General features: G+C 41.8%; 1 long non-coding RNA gene across 1 annotated transcript in view; it reads right to left on the reverse strand.

Moving 5' to 3' along the window:
• Positions 1-320: 320 nt before the first annotated feature.
• LOC124711131 overlaps positions 321-25,688 on the reverse strand; it is a 58,093-nt gene continuing 32,725 nt past the window's right edge. The window contains exon 4 of the long non-coding RNA XR_007005413.1: positions 321-427. This is a non-coding gene — a long non-coding RNA (uncharacterized LOC124711131). The remainder of the gene's footprint in view (positions 428-25,688) is intronic.

A 25,688-nucleotide genomic window follows, 5' to 3' on the forward strand; every position in this document is an offset into this window, starting at 1 on the left:
CAAGGATCAGTCGTTTATGACTGAACTTGTGTGGAAACGAGGATATTTTGTTGTAGGCAGTTAGGAAAAATGTGAAAGGAAGAGCTTCTTTATTGAGACTGAAGTTTTGGGATGAATTGACAAAATAAATCAAATCATCATGAGGAACAGAAGTAGTTTATTTCCAATAGAATTGTGGAAATTAATATTCGTGCGAGTTATTTCTGCATGTGGTGCTGTTATTACTCGTATTATTGAAAGAGCGACAGATATCGTAGCAAATAATCTGCATTTATTAGTGAAGATGTTATCATTTATTACGGTGGTGAACAGCAACAGACCTGGAATTGTCAGTAGCCGTTGTACGTCAGTGAGGTTGTTGGTTGGTAAGAGCTCATCCACCTTCTTGCGTCGTGGTTTAGCCCCTAGATGGACGAAGCGTTGGACGCTAGAGAGGACAAGAAAAAGAGCTTGGTTATTACTTTGTTTCTATCATATCTCGAGCCATCATCACGTTCCACAATTAACTTCTTATATCAACGAATGTAGCATAAGAATTGCAGAGAATACACAAGGACCTGTATGTTACGTTTGCAGGAAGTGTCTCCTTAGCTATTTTGTTGCTGTGCACGTCTATAGCAGAGAGATAGGAACAGCAACAGACCGTCTGTACACTCGTAGTGCACAAATGTCAATCAGTATTTTATAAATGGGGTTGTTTGCTTCGTTCTCACCCATCGTTGTTGGCAAAGTGTATGAATACTGCATAGCTTTCAATTGCGAAAGGCGGCATACAGCAATAAACGTTTTTGACCAATGCATAGTCTTTTGATATCTCTTCTTAGTTTGACACAACAGAAAGTCTATGTGTCGAGGAGGCATCACAGAAAAACTATTACGGTTCAAGTAAGTGTTGTATTATCGTCGTGGGTGAAGAGTTAACAATTAACTATTTCAAACTGACAATAGGCAAAGATTCATGATTTACATTGTGGAAACGTCAAGAATTATGCCGCGATGGACATGGTACCGTTCCAGTGGTGCCGGATTTTAATTTATTATTATGTTCAAAAGCTTATTGTGTGATTTCTTTTCCTGTTTACCGTCTCTGAAGCTTATCTTATTGAGGAGTTGAATGACCGCGAGGTTGTTTTTGTACCAAGCAGTGGATTTTAATAAATATAGCGAAACCTAACACACACACACACACACACACACACACACACACACACACACACACACACACTATATATATATATATATATATATATATATATATATATATATATATATATATATATATATATAAAAAACCAACTCAGTACTACCACTACTACCACTCTCCTTGGTTGGGTTCTGTAGTGGCAGCGGTGTGTGGTTGAGAACACTATGTGCCTTATATTTTATAATAGCTTTACATTCTATTAATTCTATGTTTAAGATGTGTGGCCGGCGTTCTATTTGAAGTGGTCTGTTTCACCGTGTCTGCCTCAGAGCTGTTACGTTTAATGCTTCGAGGAAAGTAAAACTGAGTTCAGAATTAAAAATAAGTATGAATGTTACTATGTCGGAAGTTTAAATGAAGTGTTGTATCAACCGGCATTGCTGCCGACGTCGGGCGGGGAATGTATGACTACAGCCGTGTCTGTTACTGAAATGTCGTTTGTAGACAAGTTGACATTACTTTCATTCTTCGAAGAACTGGAACCGTCCTCCCTACAACTAAATTCCTCCGGCACCAACGGGGAAGGTGTACTTTACACCCATCTCTCGTAAGTACTATAATCTAGTCATGTACTTCATATTTAAAAATTTTGAAAAAAATGTATACTGGTTCCCAAGAATGCTTCTGCCATATTCTACAGTACTTTTAAACTTTTATCATTGAAAGTTAATTCAGAAATTTAAGTTGTAGTGATAAATGTAGTTGTAGTAGTAAACTAGTAGTCCAGGCGACTTGCTACAACGACAGTCATATTAAATATTTTCAACTTCTGAACGCTAGTTACACGTCATCTACACTCCTGGAAATGGAAAAAAGAACACATTGACACCGGTGTGTCAGACCCACCATACTTGCTCCGGACACTGCGAGAGGGCTGTACAAGCAATGATCACACGCACGGCACAGCTGACACACCAGGAACCGCGGTGTTGGCCGTCGAATGGCGCTAGCTGCGCAGCATTTGTGCACCGCCGCCGTCAGTGTCAGCCAGTTTGCCGTGGCATACGGAGCTCCATCGCAGTCTTTAACACTGGTAGCATGCCGCGACAGCGTGGACGTGAACCGTATGTGCAGTTGACGGACTTTGAGCGAGGGCGTATAGTGGGCATGCGGGAGGCCAGGTGGACGTACCGCCGAATTGCTCAACACGTGGGGCGTGAGGTCTCCACAGTACATCGATGTTGTCGCCAGTGGTCGGCGGAAGGTCCACGTGCCCGTCGACCTGGGACCGGACCCCAGCGACGCACGGATGCACGCCAAGATCGTAGGATCCTACGCAGTGCCGTAGGGGACCGCACCGCCACTTCCCAGCAAATTAGGGACACTGTTGCTCCTTGGGTATCGGCGAGGACCATTCGCAACCGTCTCCATGAAGCTGGGCTACGGTCCCGCACACCGTTAGGCCGTCTTCCGCTCACGCCCCAACATCGTGCAGCCCGCCTCCAGTGGTGTCGCGACAGGCGTGAATGGAGGGACGAATGGAGACGTGTCGTCTTCAGCGATGAGAGTCGCTTCTGCCTTGGTGCCAATGATGGTCGTATGCGTGTTTGGCGCCGTGCAGGTGGGCGCCACAATCAGGACTGCATACGACCGAGGCACACAGGGCCAACACCCGGCATCATGGTGTGGGGAGCGATCTCCTACACTGGCCGTACACCACTGGTGATCGTCGAGGGGACACTGAATAGTGCACGGTACATCCAAACCGTCATCGAACCCATCGTTCTACCATTCCTAGACCGGCAAGGGAACTTGCTGTTCCAACAGGACAATGCACGTCCGCATGTATCCCGTGCCACCCAACGTGCTCTAGAAGGTGTAAGTCAACTACCCTGGCCAGCAAGATCTCCGGATCTGTCCCCCATTGAGCATGTTTGGGACTGGATGAAGCGTCGTCTCACGCGGTCTGCACGTCCAGCACGAACGCTGGTCCAACTGAGGCGCCAGGTGGAAATGGCATGGCAAGCCGTTCCACAGGACTACATCCAGCATCTCTACGATCGTCTCCATGGGAGAATAGCAGCCTGCATTGCTGCGAAAGGTGGATATACACTGTACTAGTGCCGACATTGTGCATGCTCTGTTGCCTGTGTCTATGTGCCTGTGGTTCTGTCAGTGTGATCATGTGATGTATCTGACCCCAGGAATGTGTCAATAAAGTTCCCCCTTCCTGGGACAATGAATTCACGGTGTTCTTATTTCAATTTCCAGGAGTGTATTTAAAATGTAGGCTGTTAGTAAAAGTCCACAACAGCTAAGACTATCTGTACTTTTTTTTAACTTATTGTTTTCGTGGTGCTGTTGATGAACAAGATAGAATCGAGTTTAATAAGCTGTAGGTAGAGACAACATTGGGTAAGGGCGGTAATGAGAATTGAATTAGTGCAGAAATGTTTCGGGTGAGTGAGTACCAACCATGTTAAGTGAGTTTGCCAGTTGGTACGTAAGGGAAAATGTGCAATGTCTTAGTGACTAGCTGCACGGAACGGAAACTGTTTTAATTATTATGTCTGACATGTGCAGTAGGACAGCAGGATTTACTGCTACTGTTCCCTTCATTTGCGTTATATGCGGAAAAAAGCTGTGTATGCTTGGACTCACGCAGTTAAATTTCCCTAGTCAGCGAGAATTGTTACCGGAATAACGATTCAACTTGAAAAATTCCATCATTGGTTTCAGATGTGGGTACATGTAAGATGGAAAATTCGGACGAGATGTTATTACTAAGCGACTCCGATTAAATACCACTATTTAACTTCAAATTCCGCGTGAGAGGGGGACGTCATTTAGCAGTATCGCAAACTTTGGCTGTTATTTGATAAAACATTCGAGCCAGAGGGTAGCTTTACAAAGCACAAACATGTAAATTTTGTGAGCTTACGATATCATTGGTAATTCCGTTGGGGGCAAGGAAGACGTCGAGATCGATCACTTGTCAACCGAGGAGGCCATATACTTACTGGATTTCTTTCCTGACGTTCCCACTGATGACTTGGGAGCGACGAAACTGATGTCAGTTATAACGTGAAGAAAAGGTAACAGTCATACCGACTCTTACCCTCACGGATGACATAACCTTAGCCAATATCGGTTAGATGCTACGTGAAGGAATAATTAGACTTTGTGTCATCATTATATTGACTAATAATTTTAGTTCTGAAAAGATGAGGCGGGGTTTGGCCAGCAGCTGATTAAAGAGACCTGAATTACAAAGTAATCCTCCAGTCTATTTCACTACGAGACTTCCACTCATGTTTTCGTGCTACGATAAGTCAGAGATATTTATTACACTGGACCTAAACCAGGATTATATGAGATACCGTTTGCAGAAGCGTCTAAGACAATCACAGCCTTCATAATGCACTAAAACTTATATGAATTTAACTGAGTTTTGTTCAGGCCTTCAACAGGAGCTGCGGTGTTGTTACGTCTCCTGGGCAACATTTTTTGACACAGCTAGGTGTTGTGCCTGCATTTACCATAATGAAATCAAGTCAGAGTTACACAGATACGGTTCCAAGATTCCTTTATAAATAGCCTTTAAAACGCGATTACATTCACTTTATTGTGAATACGAGGAAGTCATTGTAACTAGAGACTGATAAACGATCTTAGTGATACACTTTATACATAACATATAATAACATAATTTTTTTTAGAGTCATTCCTGTCGCGATTTGCATATTTTTCAGCATCGATCAAGATCGATTCAAGAGTGTTTCACGTGCGCATTTCAAACATCGCTGTAATCATTTTCGTGACTACTAGATTTTTAAAAAAGAAGACACTATAGCCAATTTATGAAGCACATGCAGCGGTAGACCACTTCTGCGAGAAATGTTTCTCAGGTTTCACTTCAGCATATGCACTTACTGAGTCGTTTAAACAAAATAAGTCTTTAGAATTATTTCACAGTAAAGGTTCAGCCTCTTATTCATTTACACAGCATCACTTCTAGTCATTTCTTTCCCTGTTGCACTCGCAAATAGATCGAGGGCAAAACTACTGTCTACAAGCCTCCACACGAGACCCAGCTTCTGTTGCCTCATCTTCGTGGTCCTTGCACGAAACGTACGATGGCGGCAATAGAATAGTTCGGCTGTCAGCCTTAAAACCGAGTTCTCTAAATTTCTGGGATGGTGCCTCGAGGGAAGTGCGCCGTCTGCCCTCCGAGGTTGTCATTTGAGTCCACAAAGTATATTTCCCTGCTGATCGAACCATCCGGTAACAAATCTAACAGCACGAATCTGAATTATTGCGATGTTTTCCTTTAACGCGACCTGGTGAGTATCCCAAGCACATGAGCAGTACACAAGAAAGGGTCGCACCAGCGTTCTATATGCCACCTCCGTTATAAATGAGCTACATTTACCAAAAATCCTTCCAATAAACCGAAGTCGATCATTCGCCTTTCCTGCTAAAAACCTGACCTGATCGTTCCATTTCATATTGCTTTGTAAATTTTCGCCTAGATTTTGAATCGATGAGTGTGTTATGCAGCACACGACTAACTCTGTATTCTAAAGTTACAGGAATTGTTTTTTTCCTACTCGATCACATTATCTTATATCTTTCTAAATTTAAAGCACGTTGCAACTCATCACACCAACTAGAAATTCTGTTTACGTCATCTTGCGTCGTCCTACAGCCAGTCAACGTCGACACCTTGCCGTACATCACAGAATCATCAGCAGAAAGACGTAAATCTCTGTAGCCTGTCCGATCACTTACGTATATAGAGAATAAAAGCTGTGAAATCATGCTCCCCAAAGACATTCCTGACAATGCACTTGTCTCTGGTAAACGCTTGCCGACAAGGAAAACGTACTGGGTTGTATTACTCAAATAGTATTGGCTCAAATGGCTCTGAGCCTATGGGACTAAACATCTGATGTCATCAGTCCCCTAGAACTTAGAACCAGTTAAACCTAACTAACCTAAGGACATTGTAACGCCGGAAATGCATATCCTCCTATTTCCATCTGTTGTACTATTATTTTTTTTCCTTGTTTTGTTACCTCAAGATATGACATTTCTGTCTCTTTATATATTGTAATTGCTTTACTGTTTGGATATATATATATTTATGCACTTATGTCGATGTATAATTGGTTTGTTTCGTAAATATTATTTGTATTTTTACGCTGGGTCTTGCCTAGGGAAAACTGCTATCGAACGATTACATCGATAGGTCGTGTGAAGAATCAAAGTGTGTAGGATCTTTGGTAGTGTTAACTCTGCCGCGTGGGGCGCGGGCAGGGGGAGGGTCTGGCGGGAGTAGCGAGTGGAGCAGGTGTTGTGTGACGCTCCCGCGAGTTGCCGCGCTTTCGGGGTTTGGCAGCAAGTAATTGCGCTCGACTCGCGATGATAGTTTCTGACATGGTGTCGCGGACGGGAAGCATTAGCTGGCGCACATCAAGAGCCCGTTTCGCCTGGTGACCGTGCCGAGAAGAAGGCGCGCCAACCTCCAGCTTCTGCAACAGCGACGGCCGACAATGAGTGACTGTCGCCACCTCCTCGATCGACGGCTTCAAACCTTCAATCAACCAACAAGGAAGACTAAAATCACGTAAAGTTTCAGAACTGTATGGCAGACCTCAGCTTTTCAAATTGTTCCACTTGTCTCGCAAAATTACAGCAACTTAGCATGAACCTTTGTTGCTTATTGTCCCAATTGCATTGCCAAGCAGGGTCCCTTCCTTTTCCGAAATGAACCCGAGTGTCGTTGAAATTCAAACGCCAGCATTAAAGTAATATAGCTAACTCGTTTTCACTGCTTTAATTTCAAAGTTCAATTATGGCATTAATAGCTGGCTACAATAGTTAGATTACACAAGCACAAATTAAGAGTGCGAGTTTTGTTACCGTATTTTAGCTTACCTGTGACTGCAGCTCAGCTTGGTACGTACTAAATTTTACTATTGTTAATTGTTCAGAATCGTTTAATTCAAGTTCAAAGTTAAATCTCTTATTTCTAAATTGCGTAGATTCAAGTAGTTTTTTGAAATGATTGATGAGGTACTCCAAGACTAACCGTATTTTACTGGATTTCGATGTGCTTCAGAAAGAAAGCTCACTATTAACTTCAGTCACTAAATTAACTTTCGATTTTCCGGTTTTATTAATTCTTTTGCTAAATTAAGTCAGAGTGTAGCGAAATTTATTACTTCTGACAAACTTTCAGTTTTCACACTACACGTGTCAACCTTCAGTTGCCACGCTTCTAGTGTTAATTATGTGTAATAACCTTTCTTTTTCAGTTACTATAGTAATTGTCCTTAGGACTGGCGACCGTGATTTCCCCCAAATCTCAAATATCTAATTACGGCTAGTTAATTGTTAACGTAACGGCCGCACATTTACTTTCTTTATTAACTTTACCCCTTTTCAAAATTAATTTCCACCAGTTTCATTTGCATTTTTCCTTTCATTTAGATGTAACCCTTTCCTCCCTCTTTACCGACAGGTTAACTTCGGTGACGATTGCTTTTCCAAAACTCCCATTAGGTACACGCGGTTTCGTTTTTCACTGTCATTAAGGTCGGTAAGTGAGGGGGAGGTTACACGTGGCGACCTGGTGACAGGACAATTTTCGAATTTGAGGTTGTTCTGGACACGAATTTTGCATTGTGCAAATCTCGTAACAAAGTACTGGTTACGAAATGGTCGTTACGTCAGCGAGAATAAATAGTGTGAGGAATCCTAATTAGATTTGAGATTTGGTATTTATATTGAAAATTATTAAAATGAGTGAAGGCAACAATTACCAAAATTTGGTAGACTTGGATACGGAACAATCGGTCGAACAGTGGGAAACGCGCACGGCGGTTCCCATTGTTCAGGGGCAGGCGGCTAGCATGAAAGACGCGACCGCCGAAACGCAACAAAGAGCAGAAATGGAATTCCAAACTTTAGAAAATGTTTCGGAATCGGAAGCGAAAATCAAATCTGTACCCCTTGATGATGAATACGGGGGAACATGTATAGAGGAACCAGCTACGGAAGTAAAACCGGTAGTCTCCGGGAATTTAACTGATTTATTGAATGTTTTGATTAATGAAATCAAGAGTCAATCGGCAGAAATTATAGCTCTGTCTGCCAAGCAAGAAGCTCAGTCTGAAAAGATTGAACGAAAGCTAGACAATCAGAACAAAGCTATTAATGTTGTTAACAACAATGTTGGAGTTGTTAATACAAAAGTTGATAAAATCAAAGAAGATATTGTTGTAATTAATACCGAAATCGGTAATCTTAAACAGGAAATGATAGGCGTTCAGGCGGAAATTGCGAGCATAAATACTCGTTTTGATTCCGAAATTAGCAGAATCGAGAAAAGTGTAGGAGAAGCAGTTGCTCCGATCATCGAGAATAAGGTGACGGAACAAATTCAATTAGTGAAAAAAGAGGATCAACCGAAACTTTAAAGGCTTTAGTGTCCGAAGTAGACACTAAAGTGAGGGAGCAGGCTAATACCTGCGAAGAGAAAAAGAGGGAAGTGGAAACGCTTGCGACAACCACTTGCCAAGTAATTACGAGAGTGTCGGAATTAGAAAAGAAACTTGACGAAAAACAGAGCTATGTGCCAATCTGTGCACATAGTTCGGAATTGTTGACGAAAGAGGAGCGGTTCGACCCCTTGAAAAAAGGCGGTATACACGCGACGGATTTCATTAAAAATTGTGAAAGAGTTTTACCCAGATCTTGGACTAATGAGAGAAAAATTAATGCGGTTATTGATGTGCTGGCTGGTGATGCCAAGCGTTGGGGCTTAAACCTCGACATTACGAACCTGACTTTTGCCGAGTTTAAAAATTTGTTTCTGGCTGAATACTGGTCAGAGCAAAAACAGCAAAGTGTCTGGCGCGAATTTGTCGTATCGAGGCCTTTCGATGCGAATTCGCGCGGTTCGATGAGGGAGTTTTGTGAGGGCTGGATCCGCAAGTTGGAATATTTGCGTGATCGCCGCACGGAATCCGAAATAGTCTGGGAACTCTACAAGAAGCTTCCAGATGATACAAAACGCTACGTAGGAAGCAATTATAGGACAGTCAATGATTTCCTGGAAAGAGTTGAGGACGAGGACAATTGGCGCAATAATCGCGACAGTGGTAGAGGCCGTGGTAACAACAACGGGTACCACAGCAATCACAACAACGATAACTATGGGAATAATGCATACCGCAATCTTGGCAGCAATAACAAAAATGGTTCGGACCGTAATAACAATCGGTACAATGCAAATAATAACAGGAATGACGGAAACCAGTATCACACTAACGTGATACGGGCTTCACAGAATAGTAATAACGCCAGAGGGTGTGATCAGCCGCCTCAGCAGCATCCGGGGAGCGTATCTGCTGGGACGAGACAGGGAAACTATTAGCCGCGCCGGTGAGGGGCCGAGCGGGCGTGGAGAAATTTTGGCGGCCCAATAACAGGAGAAAACCCAGGTATCGTCATTATGAAAATTCCGTGTGGAATAATCAACGGCGGGAGAGTGTGCCAGTGTTAAGAGAAAAGAGTGCGCCCACAAGTAGTAGATCAGCTGTATACACGGCAGTAGAAAATACATTCGCTGTCAGTGAGAACAATTTAAGTAGTGTTCCGGAAATCGATCATAAAGTGGCAGCTGTAATACCCACAGCGGAACTGGAGATTGAGTTTAAGAATGATTCGCAATTGTTGAGAGAAAATCAGATGTCGGATAAAACGTCCGTCATTGAGCGAGGGGATGCAGAGAGGGATGAGGTCTGGTTAAGGCAGTTCGGTCGCTTATACGACGAACTAAGAGATTATAGGGGTCTGTATGGGAGAAGTGTTTATGGGGAGCGCGTGCAGTATTTGCCGCGTCTCGTCCCACAGGAAGATAGTATTTGTGAAATGATAGAAAGTTCTGGCCCTAACCGGCAGACTTTACCAGAAACAGTTGATGTTAATGGGGAGCACGATCAAGATGCGTCGGGTTTCGTCCCGCAGGAGTTGAATGTTGAAGTAGTAACGGAAAGTTCTGGCCCTAACCGGCAGACTTTAGCGAAAGTTGTAATGGTAGAAGTAGCCGACCCATCCGACGCGAACATCCAGTTTAAACATTGCGAGAGTATTAAGGAGAAAGATTACGAAAATTTTAGTGATAGCCGGACACGATTGGTAGAAAAGCACATAGATTACAGCTTGTATGAGGTTAGAGCTGACATTATACAGTCAGACGATAGCAGTGTGGGTTGCGCAGATCCAGAGGAAGTAATTTCAGATGCTACTGGGCACATTCCTCCAGGTAGATTGGCAGATGAGATCAATCTGACCAAAGTGGAATCAACGAAGGTGACAATTAGTGAAGTGATAGCAAAGCAGCACTCACTAGTTGACGAGTTACAGGAAAAGGTTTCGGCATTGGAGGCGAAGCTACAGACTAAGCCTCAGGACAGACGTGTTGAAATTAAAACTGTATGTGAACAGAGGCTGAAAAAGCCGCCAGATAAACCGGATTTGGGATCAAAGCCGGATGGTTTTTTCTGGAATGACCGGGATATAGACGAGGATTTACTGTGGGAAAATAAAGAAACAGTCGAGGACAAGTGTAGACAGATAGTAGTGTCTGTTAATATGCACGACCTACAACTAAACGTGTTGATTGACACCGGTGCAGAATTGAGTGCTGTATCTGGGAAAATATTTGAGTTACTGAAAGACAGTAACAGGAGTGAAAATTATCGGTGCTACTGGGAAGGCCAGTAAACCGGTCATAAAACAGATTTTTGTCAACTTCGAGATATGTGGGGCACGATTTGAACAAGAGTTTGTCGTCGTGCCAGACTTAACTACGGAAGTAATTATCGGGTTAGATTGGCTATTAAAGTACCGTGCAGTGATTAACTGCGAAAGCAAAACGTTGACATGTACGTCCCAAGATAAAGCAATAGTAGTTAGTTTTGACGAGGCAGGAGACGGTGTGCATAGGCAATACCAGCCTATACACATTGTTAACTGGCCGGATGGTATTGACGTAGGTATGAATCTGAACTGCTGTAATGTGAAGAATCTCGGCATTGACAATAATGTAGAAAGTGAATTGGAAAGTATTGTAGAAGGTGTGTCAAACGTAACACACGAACAAAGACGAGGCCGACTTTCCCGTACCTACTGCCATCACAACCATAGGGCATGGGGCAAATATGAAGCAGAATTTAAGAGAATTATGAACACCTTGAGACATGAATCTACGGGATTTTCTCCAGAGGAAATCCTGTTGGATGACAGAAGTAAAAGTTTAGTGGAAGTGATAATCAAATTCCCTCCACGGATTGACATTAGTATTGGTGTGAAAAAAGATCGTTTGCAAGAAGTAACGAAGCTAAAAGCTGATGCTCGCATACGTCGTCATGACGCTAAAGCGCGTTTTGCTAAGTTTGCAATCGGAGACTTAGTACTTGTAAAAGCTCATGAGAAATCGAGCGAGATAGACCATGAAATCTCTAAATTTAAGTTTCTTTATAAAGGACCATATAAAGTCATTGGTATACCTCACACAAATGCTTATTGCTTAGAGTATCCAAGCTCTGGAAAGCTATTAGGTATTCGAAATATAGTAGATTTGAAATTGTACCAACCTAGGATCGATTAATACCACACAATGGGTAATTTGTACAATATGTAAATATAGAGTGTAAGATTTAAGGTTTGCTAGATTGCCATGCTTTTGACTGACCAAGGTCATTAAAGAAGTTGTAATTAATAAGTAATTAATTTTGATTAATCAATTTAATTTTAATCAATTTAATCATGATCTAATCAACTGAAAAATCCAAGCTGCTAGTTTAAGTTTTCAGCTGAGTCACAGTAGATTAAGCAATGTAAATATGATTTTGTAACTAGCTGTAAGATTTCATGAATATGTGTTTTACTAGTCATTGCCGATGTACTTAGACGCTGTTTTAAGTTTCAGGCTTGTACATGTGTGATGATGGACAGTGTTGAGTTATCCACTGTGATAGTGTTTATGGACTCCTTGAGATTACTCGGGAGTGAGTTTTTCCGAAAGAATTCAGTGGAACGGACGTTCTGGAAACGCCGTCACAAGGGCGAGTGAGATCAAGCGTGCCGCACACGCGGGCGCAACAATACTGGCGAGGCGAGCCGCTGTCGGCTCTTGTGCCGCTGTTGGCTCTTGGGCCGCTGTCGGCATTCTTTGTACTTGCGAGTACGGAAGGCGGAATTGTTTTTCTTCCTGGACAGCTGAAAGAATTCTACTGTCAATATTTATGTTTTTTTCGATCTGATGTATATTATTTTCTTGTTTAGCGTTAATTGGACATGACGAGAAAATTAATTATGAAAAGGTTACAAAAAAATGTGTATTCTATGTAATTAATTATTAGTTTGCGTATTTTGATATACCTGTTTTTTATGACCATGCACTCTGATAAATTTTGCAAATAGTATTCCATTTCTTATAGTGTTACGAATTTTAATGATTTTAGAATAGCTAAACCATTTTCTATGTTTTCTATGAATTTTAATATGTTGTCAACCTGTTTTATTTTGTGCAAGATGACAGAGTGGAATAAGATTAGGAGTGTCTCCACTCAATTATTATGGTCTAAAAAAAAAATTGTTTATGCTTAATTAGACGAATGCTAAATTTTGTTGATGTTTTGAGCATATGCATTTCCGCTGTTTCTTTTTTGGGACATTTTCTGAGTCTGTTTACGTTACACGAACATCCTCAGCCTTACTTGTAAGAGGCGGATACGTTAAGAGTTAGTTTGGTTGTAGTTTGGTGAGTTTCCACTTTTACTAATACATAGCAACGATTACGATAAACCGGGCTCAGGTAATACCTGTTAAGTGTGCAACTTATTCGGCTATTGACGGTGTTAATTGTTACCTGTGATAACCATTTAACCCATGTTATAATCAATACCACGAGGCAGCTGTGTTTATTCGAAACAGCTTAGACCGATTTGTGGACACTAATAATTACCAACTATAAGATAAGTAACTGAAGTGTGTTGTTTGCCTTACTATTTGGTATTCTTTGATGTCAGAATTTTACTTTCTTGCAAATATAGTTTCACAAGTTAGTGTCAAAATTTTTTTCTAGGGCACTTCTTTCCGTTTTAAAGGTGCTGCAAATTTTATTTAATTAATAGTCGTGCTCAAACTGTAAGGACTGACATAAATTCATCGCTTGAAAATAAATTCGCTGATTAAAAGCAAAGTAACATATGTAATTTTTCATCATAAAAATATGACCTGGAAAATATATTTAAAACTTAGCAGTAAATGTTTTAAACTACCACAAGCACCAACAAATATCAGTACTTATTAATTGTATAAAAATAGCAACGAAGAATTGAAAAGAATATGAGCATAAAAATCGCATAGTTTTTGGAATACTCAATTAATTTTCAAAAATATTTCTTTTAGTATATTTTTCAGACATATGTAGTGCTAATATACAAACCAAACTGCTGTTCGTCTTCTGCAACCGGAGGCCCTCCTGCCAGCCCTCGGCACTCCTCGGGACATACCACCTGTGCAGAGATGGCTCCTGCGCAAAGGAATTGTTTTGTAGTTTTAATATGTTTCATACAACGCAATTGCACCAGTACATTCATCATTCACAACAGAAAATTGAACTTATTTAGATGAGAGACCTAAACAGATACTAAATGTTCACTTTACACATCAAAAGTCTCACAGTACTATATCTCGATGCTTTTCCTGTATTTACTATGGTCTACTGACCTCTGAGTTATGAGAAAACAGTTCCAGAATCTGTAATAATTTACCAAACTGTCATCCATTCAATGGGAATTACATTCACTTCTGTGTCTATAAGAGTAATTTAACTTAATTCGAGGCGTGAACAGAAACTTACTACGAGAGACTCTCTCCATAATATAGCTAAGAAGATTGTGTAGTCGCAACATTTTGAGATTGTTGCTGCTACACCCCACGCATCTCACTGCATGCAATAAACACTTACAGATGTAGAATGAGAATTTCACTCTGCAGCGGAGTGCGTGCTGATATGAAACTTCCTGACAGATTAAAACTGTGTGCCAGACCGAGACACGACATCGGGACCTTTGCCTTTCGCGGGCAAATGCTCGACCAGCTGAGCTATCCAAGCACTGCTCATGCCCCGTCCTCACAGCTTTAATTCTGCCAGTACCTCGTCTCCTACTTTCCAAACTTTACAGAAGCTCTCCTGCGAACCTTGCAGAGTGAAAATCTCATTCTGGAAACATCCCCCAGGTCGTGGCTAATCCATGTCTCCGCAATGTCCTTTCTTTCAGGAGTGCTAGTTCTGCAAGGTTCGCAAAAGAGCTTTCGTAAAGTTTAGAAAGTAGGAGACGAGGTACTGGCAGAAGTAAATCCGTGACGACGGGGCGTGAGTCGTGCTTGGGTAACTCAGATGAAAGAGCACTTGCCCGAGAAAGGCAGAGGTCCCGATCGAGTCTCGGTCAGGCACACAGTTTTAATCTGCCAGGAAGTTTGTTACAGAGGTAGCTGCAGCGAAAGTTTGACAGTGTAAAAGATATGGTAATACTTAAGCAACAGAACTCTGAGGGCATAATTTAATATCCATTGTCTACTCCACACAGCACAAATTTTGTCACACAACTTGGAGGAACGTTAGATATATCGATCGTGACAGTCCAAAGCGGACTTCCTACAGCATGGTTCACAAAGATATGCAAATATTTTAATATGTTACTCTGCAAGTACAAGTAAAGAAAAAAGTTCAAATGAAGATAGGTCCGCAAATGTTTATTTACGGCTAATAATAGCTTTTCCGTGTAATTTAGCAAGTTCGTTAATGTGAAACCGTAGCAATACCTTTTTTAGATTAAAGTAAGGCACGATTTCAGATTTTTGTTGTTGTCATTGGTCTCCTGAATCTAATAAAACATGTCCCAGACGTGCAGTAGTTTTCCAGAACATCCAACATGAATTCACAGGTGCTATTGTATTGATGAAAGTAGATTATCAGACATATTCACACAGTTTCATTTAACGTTATTACCCCGTTTTTTTTTTTAAATTAAGTTCTCTACTACTTCTGTTGAAAACGTTGTGCATAGTCTGGAATTTAAACAACGAATTAGGCCAAGTAGTTAATAAATTAAATTTTACGAAATTACGTCTTCACTTCTCTGGATGTTATGGAAAACTACTGCAGATAAACGTCTGGTACATGTTTTATTAGATCCACTTGATCAATAAAAACAAAATGAATGGAAATCACGCTTTGCTATAGCCTCGTACAGCCATGGCTTCATATTAGCGAAGTTGCTAAATTCCCGACAAAATATTTTACTAGCCACAACGCCGTAACTAAACATTTTCGGACGTGTGTTTATCTGCACTGTTTTTTTAGTTTCACTTATAGAATAACATAGGAAAATATTAGCATATCTTCGTGAATCACCCTGTGGAAATACAAAGGCTATAAATAAACAGTGCTTCCAAGAAAGTTGCTAAATTTTTGAGCTTCTGTTTCATGGCTCCATACAAAAAACATTCAATTCAGTATAACAATACGAGCCCTGCGTCCTGTTAAAGGAATTCTGTAGCTTTGGTAAAAGTCAGAAAAAATCAATAGCTGTATATCACATCATAGCTGATAAACTTGTACAACTTATACCGCAAATATCAGTCGGAATTAAGTAAGCACCCGGTACCAACTGATGACCTGAGATATGCCACTGACAAACGTGCGGCTACCATAACGACACTGCTTGAGTTCGGCAAAGTATTTGATGCACAAGAAATTGGTCCAGCGCGTGAGAAAAATAGACAATTACATACACATACTTCTGTAGCAACTCTGATTTCTCTTACTTTATTATGATGGTCATTTCTCTCTATGTAGGTAGGTGGCTCTAAAATAATATCACATTAAGGGAAAATATTGGTGACTGAAATTTCGTGAGAAGATCCCGTCGCAGTGAAATCGCCATTCGTTTAATGACTTGCAAAGAACGTATAAGGGTACTGTAAGCAGTCTCTTTAGTAGAAATTTTATACCTTCTAAGTCTTGGTGAAGTACAGTCCATGTGGTGTCTTCCCCATAACATTACCTATCTGGTTTTTCCAATTTAAATTGTCCTTAACGGTAATTCACAGATACTTAGTTCAACTGGAAGCTTTTAAATTTGTGTAATTTCTGGTGTAACCAAAATTTAATGGCTTTCTTTTCTTACTCATTTGGGTGACCTTATAGTTTATCTATTCTGAGACCATTGTCACTTTTCGCACAATGCTGATACAGTGTCGGTTTTGGAAATGGTTTGGATATTCTAAAGACTTCACTAGAGGGCAAACGATAGCTTCTTCTACAAACAGTCTAACAGGACTACCAAGATTGCCTCCTAAAATGTTTACATAGGTTAGGGAGGGCAGAAGACTATAACTCTTATTTTGGGAAAGCCAGATAATAGTTCTGTTTTATCGAAACCGGACGTGTTTATCTTCATAGAGTTACCACAATCGTCACTGAAGAAAAAGAACGAGATTGAATTGAAATAGTTCTATTTTACTCGATGATTTTCTGTAAATTACTACGAACTGTGACCTATTTGATAGGAACGCACAAGTCTAGTCACGTAACTGAGGTGATACTTCATAGACAAGCAATCGTTTAGAAGTCATTTATGAGGAACAGTGTTAAAAGCCTTCTGGAAGCCTAGAAATATGGAATCAATTTGAGATCCCTCGTCGACAGCACTCATTATTACTTGCGAATGAAGAGCTGGTTGTGTTTCACAAGAACGAATTTTCTGAAAACGCGCTGACAAAGCGTCAATGAATATCAGGCATATGAATATCGATCTTTCTTCAGTGTTCCAAAAACTACAACTTGGAGTACGTGTGTTGACGTCGCAGGTATTTTTTGTAACTGACCAGAAATTATTAACTTTCATGTTACACAAACTACTGATTTCGTTTCATCTTGACGGTATCCAAATACCATGTATCAGAAGATGGTAAAAATGAAGAGTGAAATTTCGCAGCGGCAGCTCAGCTGGACAGAAATGCTGTCGCCACATCCAAGAAGACGTACATTACGCAATGAGTTATTAGAACGAAACTGCCCTATTATGATGTAATCCATACCGGCACCAGTAGTTGTAATGCTAGATGATTAGAACTGACCATGAACGAATGTGTGTTACATCCAACTTGTCCTCAATATGAGCACGTCAGTGCTTCGCTGCCCTGTTAATGATTTCGTCTAAACAAGTTACGTGACTAACATAACCTTTGTCTACATCACCAGCTCCCCAGGGTGCAAGCACACTTTTTACCTCGTGTGACGTCGTGTGCTGTCAATACTACGCCACCTGAGTCCACATGTAAAATTTGGCGGTAGCCCATGTGACTACGCTGCAAATCTACGGCCGGCTTAGAGACACGCCCTCCTCAGCTCACGCCGCTAGTACCGCCACGAAACCGACTTAATAGACGACCCACCGCTCTCTAGAGTAGTCTAGTCTTTCTGTTGTTCCGCTCTCTCTGTCTAGTCTAAGCGTTGTCGTTCAGCCTTTGTTACTACTGCGGACATCGGACTCGACGTATCTCACCGACTTGTGTTGGATATTACGCCGGCCTTGCTGGGAATCACGTTCAGTTTAGAGATGTATCAAACACTACCTTATGAATCTCGTTATTTGTGTCCCTGTCACAGAAGCCACCACGTCCTTGACCTCCACAAGTTTTTGGTCAACCAGACATCTCACATGAGAGGCCACGCGTTGTCACTGAGGCGGAAAAGGTCATGGGATATCGTGCCGGATGTCCTGTTGCCCAGTGAAGTGCAGTAACTCGTTTTAGCATGGACTCAAAAAGTCGTTGGAAGTCTCAATTACGTGAAGAAATTAAGGCTTGTGCTAGTAAAAGTAGTGAAGAAATTAGATCTGTTGCCCAAGAATTAAGTAATATACCAGCAGCCACGACAGAATCACTTAGACACGAAATTAGTGCAGTCGCTAAACAATGCTCTGAAAACACTGCACATTTTCGCGAGGAGTTTAAATTAATGTCAGCAGAACTTTCGCGCACACTGGATGCAAAAGTAGATGCGAAATTCGACCTACAGAACAGTCAAATTGACGAACGTTTTAATCACCACCTACAAAACAGTGAAACGCGTTACCGTCAATTCATACAGGAACAAAATAAAGTAAAACGACAAGTCATGAAACAATTACCGCACAGAGACAGGAAGATAAACGTAAATTGTTTACGAAAGCAAAAACATACGTAGACAACAATATTGCTACAGTATCAGACGAAATTAATACTATCAAACAGTTGAACACCGAATTGCGTGATGAAATTTCCGATGTTAAAACAAAAACAGATACACATACAGTAGACTTTCAGACAGTGACCGACAGACTTGAACAATTAGAATTAAAACAGGATCCCGATGCCATCAAAGCAGACGTTAAAAACTTGAACGAAACCACACGTAAGATACAAAAACAAATTAATGCTTGTGACACTAAAAACGATGAACAGGTAAAAATACTGACTGAAAAATATGATGAATTGGCCAGTCGTATTGACGTTATTGAAAGTAATAATGACAGCAAATCAGACGATACTTCACCGATTTCGTTTAATCAAACACCTGGATTCCACACACCGTTCGGTGGCTTGCGGAGTATAAATGTAGATGTAGATGTACTACAGCAGGTCTGCGTGCGGAGACGAATGCAGAATAACAATAGCAGCAAGCGCTACATGCGGACACTGCGACAGCTAGACCAAACCACAACAGTGCACTACAGCCACACTCGTAAACACAGTTGTCATCGTAAACATGTCCCTGCAGTTGCTGCTCGTCGACCGTGGCACGTGTTTGTTACAACACGCAACTGAACGTCGGAGGTTTCAAGCGTCAACTTTAGGTTACAACATCTCCGGATGTAATTAACATTTTGCAATGCAACAAACGGCACTGATTACGTATTTGTTTATATGTTCAGATGTGCTAACAAAACTAACGAACGGGGTTCAATTAAGAAAACCCTAGGTTTGTGTTAAAAAACATACTTCCGTGCATTTTTGTATGGTTTGTATTAAACAGTTACACTAGCCCCTCTCCTCACGTTCGGTCTGTGGAATCGGTTCGTCAGTATTTGATGAGGTTTACGAAATATATCCAGCGGTAACGTTAGGTCACTCACCCTGTGTTATATGTGTGTGTGTGTGTGTGTGTGTGTGTGTGTGTGTGTGTGTGTGTGTGTGTGTGTTTATTAAGCTCCCATTAAACATAATGCTGTCATTTTATGGAATCCGCAATATTATATCTGATCTTCAGAATCCACGCACAATATTTTCATATCCTTTCGCTCGCTACGCACAACCTACTTTTCCTATAGAAACATTGAAGAGGAGTTTTTTGAAGGAAACTTGATATGGTTAAATTTTGTACTGGGATACGTTTCCTCATTATGGCATGGTTTCCGATATTCAAAAAAAAAAAAAAAAAAAGAAATACAAGACTGGTATTCAAATGCCCCTCCACCCTCACACTCAACAGTCACCGTTCAGGATTTCTAGTATATTGTTCGTGGCTCTCCCTCCTGCCACTGCAGACAAATTTCCGACTACTCGAACTATTTGCAATATTCGACCTTTGTTGGTCCCTATTGATTGGGCTATTACGCTACTAGCATCGCTAGCATCGCAGCTATTTCGTCAACATTATTAATTTAACCATGCCTTTGTGTGTAACTAAAGGAAATCGACTTTTGTAAAATTTACGCTAAAACTAATTACTTCGACAGTTCGATCGAGACATAACCCTTACAACGACAGTAGCTTAATTTTCAGAAGGCCTCACGAATACAACGATATAATTGTTCATTTTATGCTCCTAAAATTCACTAACCTCTTAGCTAAAATCTACACAGACGTTAATTTTATAATTTGTTATTGCTCCACTAAGCCGGTAGCGTAATAAGACCAGTCAATGAAGACCAGAGAAATCTGAATAATGAGGGATGAGTGGGGGTGTGAAGGGGCATTTGGAGGTCACGTTTGTACGTTTTTCTTCAATATCTTGCAAATCGAGGGCTCCAGCGAAAACGAATTCCGGTACAGCATTTAACTACATGAAGTTTCCTACAAAAAGGTCTCTTCATTTTTTTCTGTCAGACTGATACTTTCTGCACAGCGACCGATAAAATATCAAACCTCGTTCGTGGATTTTGAAGGCCAGTTCAGGTTGGCGGGCTGCATAAAACAGCAGCGGTTGGGGCAGCTGAGAATGAAGCTCACAAACTGATATTCCTAAAGCTATGGAGGAAAGTGCAAAACATTCGCTGCCGATTGATGAATATGTGATTTGTGACTTCACCGCACAGCTGGAAAAGGCACAGATAGTAAATGGGAAACATATCGACACCAGGACATGCAGTCTTTGGGAACTGCATTCCGGTACTCAGTTGGATAGGAAACATGCCTTACAGACAGGTGGGTGATGTATCAGGATTTGGGAGAGCAGGTGTAGTTGGGCTCAAAGAAGCTGGTTCGAGTAATCACAGAATCGCTCGAAATTTGAAGAGCAGCGATGCCACTAAATTACGATGTTGTTAGGAATGGGGAACCATGTCGAACACAGCATCAAGAAGGAAGCACTCGACTTGGAGAGACAACAGAACGTGAGGCACAAGAAATCGTCAGAGAGGCAAACAGTCCCGGTGTCATCATTATCATGGATCCGACGTGCAACTGGTGTTTCAGTAACCACAACGACTTGTAAAAGGTGGCTCACAGAAAGGGGGCTCAGCTCACCGCGACCCTTGTGCCAACAGCCATAGATAGCCCTCAGTTCACCAACAGCCCGTTTTCAGTGGTGTCGGGCAAATTCGACCTGTAATCTCACTGACTGGATTAGAAGTGTCTACAGTGATGAGTCCCACTACGAACTGACCCAGATGATCAGTGGAGACGTTCTTGCAGACACCCATTGATGGGTGTGCCATTTAATTTCATAGCAGATCCACTTTGAGTGTCATCCACGGCAACCGTACAGCACATTCTATGCCCGTTTTCTTGCCGTTTATGGCACGTCAACATGAGCTTACATGTCAGCTAGATAACGCCCTCCTGCACACGGCGAGACTTTCTGCTGCTTGCCTTCGTGCTTTCCTAAACATACCTTACCAAGCAAGGAGCATTATTGGAAAGACATCCTAGCAAGTCGGTATTTTGAAGATCTAAAGCGCAATTTGGACTGCATTTGCCAAGATGTCCCTCAGGAGGACATCCAACAATTCTGTCAAACAATGTCAAGACTAATAACTGCTCACGTAAGCGCCAGAGGTGGACCAAAGCGTAAACGACTTGCTCAATTTATGAAGCTTTTCCTCTTGAATAAACTATCAAATTTTTCCTGAAGCTGCAATCAGTTGTTTGGCTGTACACGCACATTACATCGATTGATATCCATCCCATCCCTTCGTGATAGATCCCTCTTTGTCTTAGAGTGTATTTGTGAAGTAATTCTGGCAAGGAGATTGTATGTTTTGAGAGTAGTAGCAGTCAATTTCATAACAAATAACCTTTTCGTTCTAAATCAAGGCGGGAGGAATGTAAGAATTTTTTATCTGCAAACGTGAGAACTAAAATTATTCGACTCAATGGAAGAGACACCAAAGATTTAAAGCCAGTATGGTAGTGCTGTTAGTACTCAGTAAAAAGCCCTCTCCGGTAAAGAAGCAGCACATGAGCCACACTGCGTCACGGATGACCGAATATGTGCAAAATGGCTTTAGCTTCCAAACTGACTGCCGCAGGAACGCCTGTAGACCTATGTGGCGAACGCTACGAACAATACCATACAGCTACCATAATCGCTCGTCGTCTCTTTGTGTCGCATTAAAATGGAACTAAATCTTCATTTAACGAAACTGGAATATAAACACACCCGTGTGAGCACAAAACGACAAAAATTCATATGTTCATTAAAGGTATTTACGAAATATCAAGGTAGTTCATTTACTGTTAAACTTGTGGGAATTTGTATGATACCTATGTCGTAACTGCTACTTTAAATCACCGCAATAAGTAATCCGTAGTATAGCCAATATGTCTTAGAAGAAAATTCTTTTCCATCGTCTTGTCATCGAAACGATATGTAAGCACAGCGTTCATTGCATATTGAGATTTAGTGACAACACTTCAAGGAACCGTCACTTAGATATTGGTCAAACGAACTCCCCTTAATCAAATATGCTACCACAGCTCAGAAAATGTGAACATAGCAACTTCATGCTCCATTTTATTCCAAACGGCTGCTGTTTTTGGAGCTTGCATTAACTGACTGGTATTATTAATCTCCTTTCCCAGAGTTTATTTCTAGGTAAATGGGTGCACATAGTCTGAATTTGCTGTACGCGACCCTTGCCTCATTTACCCATTACCTTTTCCTTTCTTTACACATCGGATATCATCAGAAAAAGTGAGGCCTATGGTTCCACCTGTAATATTTTGTGTCAAGCAGTATGATGCAGTTGAGTCCGACCTGTCAGTCAGTATACAAGAACAAATGAATAAAGGCTTATGTACTGATGAACGCATGGAGTGCAGTTCAGTGAAAGGTGATACATATAGAGAACGAATGGATGAACGGAGTGTCTCAAAGATTAGCATCAAGTAATAAGTTTCCAGATGTTCGCCTCTTCGAAACTTAGAGGTCAAACATCGTTATTGGTATATCTGTTTCAACTTAAAAATGCGTGTAAGAGTCAATTGTAAACGAAGTTACGTGGCTCTGTTCGGAGAACTGGCCTACCGACACAGGCGGCGACCACAATGACGACAAGGAGTGTCTTCTGCATGGCGAATAGTAGCCAGGAGTCAGAACCACCGCCTTTTATAGGCTAGTAAGTTCCCCTTGTTACGCAAAGCGAAAGTCGTCAGATAAAAGCTACCAGGCGGTTTGTACGTCACAGAAAATTATCCGTTGTTCACAAATGTGCGTCATAATAGCACTCCGAAAAGGAAAAGGGAAATGAATTTACATGACACTGTTTGAGGGACGCGTGGCTACGCGAAAGAGCCAGAAAACAAAACGTTTACGTTTTACGAGATACGAAGTATGGTTACGTAAAGTTTTTAGTTTTTAATTTATTTATTTATATGATGCTTTGAACTAAAAGAAACACTATCGACGGCTGTCGAGTAACATACAGCAAATAAATTAATACCTAATGCTACTGATCCGCCACGTTACACACTACATTTCGGAACACTGTTGCAGAAGCGACGAAAAAAGCATATCAAATTTGAAAGAACGCGAAACCTCCAAGAGTGGCGAAGTTTTACAGAAGCTAGAAATTAAGAACAACCACCTCTGGCCGTAATAACTAACGGCCTTGATACGCTTGGGCATTGATTGAAACAGAGCTTGGATGGCGTGTACAGGTACAGCTGCCCATGCAGCTCCAACACGATACCACAGTTCATCTTCAGTAGTGACTGACGTATGGTGACGAGACAGTTGCTCGGCCACCATTGACCAGACGTTTTCAGTTGGTGAGAGACCTGGACAATGTGCTGGCCAGGGCAGCAGTCGAACATTTTCTGTATCCGGAAAGGCCCGTACAGGACTTACAACATGCGATCGTGCCTTATCCTGCTGAAATGTAGGGTTTCCAGGGATCGAATGAAAGGTAGAGCCACGGTTCGTAACACATCTGAAATGTAGCGCCCACTGTTCAAAGTGCCGTCAATGCGAACAAGAGGTGACCGGGACGTGTAACCAATGGCACCCATACCATAACAATGGGTGATACGCCAGTAAGGCGATGACGAATAGACGCTTCCAATGTGCGTTCTCCGCGATGTCGCCAAACACGGATGCGACCATCATGATGCTGTAAAGAGAGCCTGAATTCATTCGACAAAATGACGTTTCGCCATTCGTCCACACAGGTTCGTCGCTGAGTACACAATCGCTGGCGCTCCTATCTGTGGTGAAGCGTCAATGGTAACTGCAGCCATTGTCTCCGGCCTGATAGTCCATGATGCTGCAAACGTCGTCGAACTGTTCGTGCAGATGGTTGTTGTCTTGCAAACGTCCCATCTGTTGACTCAGGGATCGAGACGTGGCTGGACGATCTGTTACAGCCATGCGGATAAGATGCCTGTCATTTCGACTGCTAGTGATACGAGGCCGTTGGGATCCAGCACGTCGTTCCGTATTAGCCTCCTGAACCTACCGATTCCATATTCTGCTAACAGTCATTGGATCTCAACCAACGCGAGCAGCAATGTCACGATATGGTAGACCGCAATCGCGATAGGCTGCAATCCGACCTTTGTCAACATCGGAAAAATTATGGTGCGCATTTCTCCTCCTTACACGAGGCATCACAACAACGTTTCACCAGGCAACGCAGTTCAACTGCTGTTTCTGTATGAGATATCTGTTGGAAACTTTCCTTATGTCAGCACGTTGTAGGTGTTGCCACTGGCGACAACCTTGTGTGAATGCTCTGAAAAGCTAATCATTTGCATATCACAGAATCTTCTTCTTTTCGGTTAAATTTATCATCTGTAGCACGTCAACTTCGTGGTGTAGCAATTTTAATGGCCAGTAGTGTATTATGCAAGTATAATTTCTGTGCGCATTGACCATGGCCACCTCCGCAAAACTGTCAGTAAATCAGATAGCTGAACTTCTGGAGTAGCAGATGTTGCAGCTCAGAGAAGTCATGATCAGACTGATCGCCGCGAAAGTAAACAAAACGGCGCACCACCGCCTGTTCCCGTACCGCCATTCCGACATTTGATTCTCAACAAGGGGAACGTTTAGAGTAGCACCCAGAGTTCGTCTCCCACTTCATGGCGCATCACAATGAAGGTCGAGACAGGCAACCATATTTTCTTGGAGCAGTTCGAGAGCCAGTATACCGATTATTAGCCTGCAATTCTTTTTCCAACGGCACCATGAAAGTCTTGCTTACGTGGAAGTAATTGCTGCAATAGTGCAGTACTAAGATAAACAATTTAATGTGGCAGGTATGCGATACAAATTGGTTTGCTGTCATCAGTAACACAAGTAGACACATAAGCATAAGGTAACTGACGTCAGTGCAAATTCAAGTGTGAATGTGAACAGTAGTGATGCCATGATAACTGATACCATAACCCCAAAAGGTCAAATCCTCGCATACTTGATCAGGTTCTTAAGCATCCTGACCCTATCTTAAAACAGATTTTCAAATTAGTAGAGCGTCATGTATCGTATGATAGCTCAGCAGTAGACTTTGATACTGCTCATATTTGTGCCGTTCAAACTAATGATAAACATGTTGTGGCCTTCGTTTGTGAGCTCCAGCACACGAAGTCTCGGCCAGGACAACACCGCAACCAAACCCACTGTTCAAGGTACCAGGTCATCGAAGTTAAATTCTGCCTACGGTGTTTCACGGCACCCAGTTACCAGGAGTGCCGC

The sequence above is a fragment of the Schistocerca piceifrons genome, chromosome 8 (genome assembly GCF_021461385.2).
Source record: "Schistocerca piceifrons isolate TAMUIC-IGC-003096 chromosome 8, iqSchPice1.1, whole genome shotgun sequence".
Lineage (NCBI taxonomy): Eukaryota > Metazoa > Arthropoda > Insecta > Orthoptera > Acrididae > Schistocerca > Schistocerca piceifrons.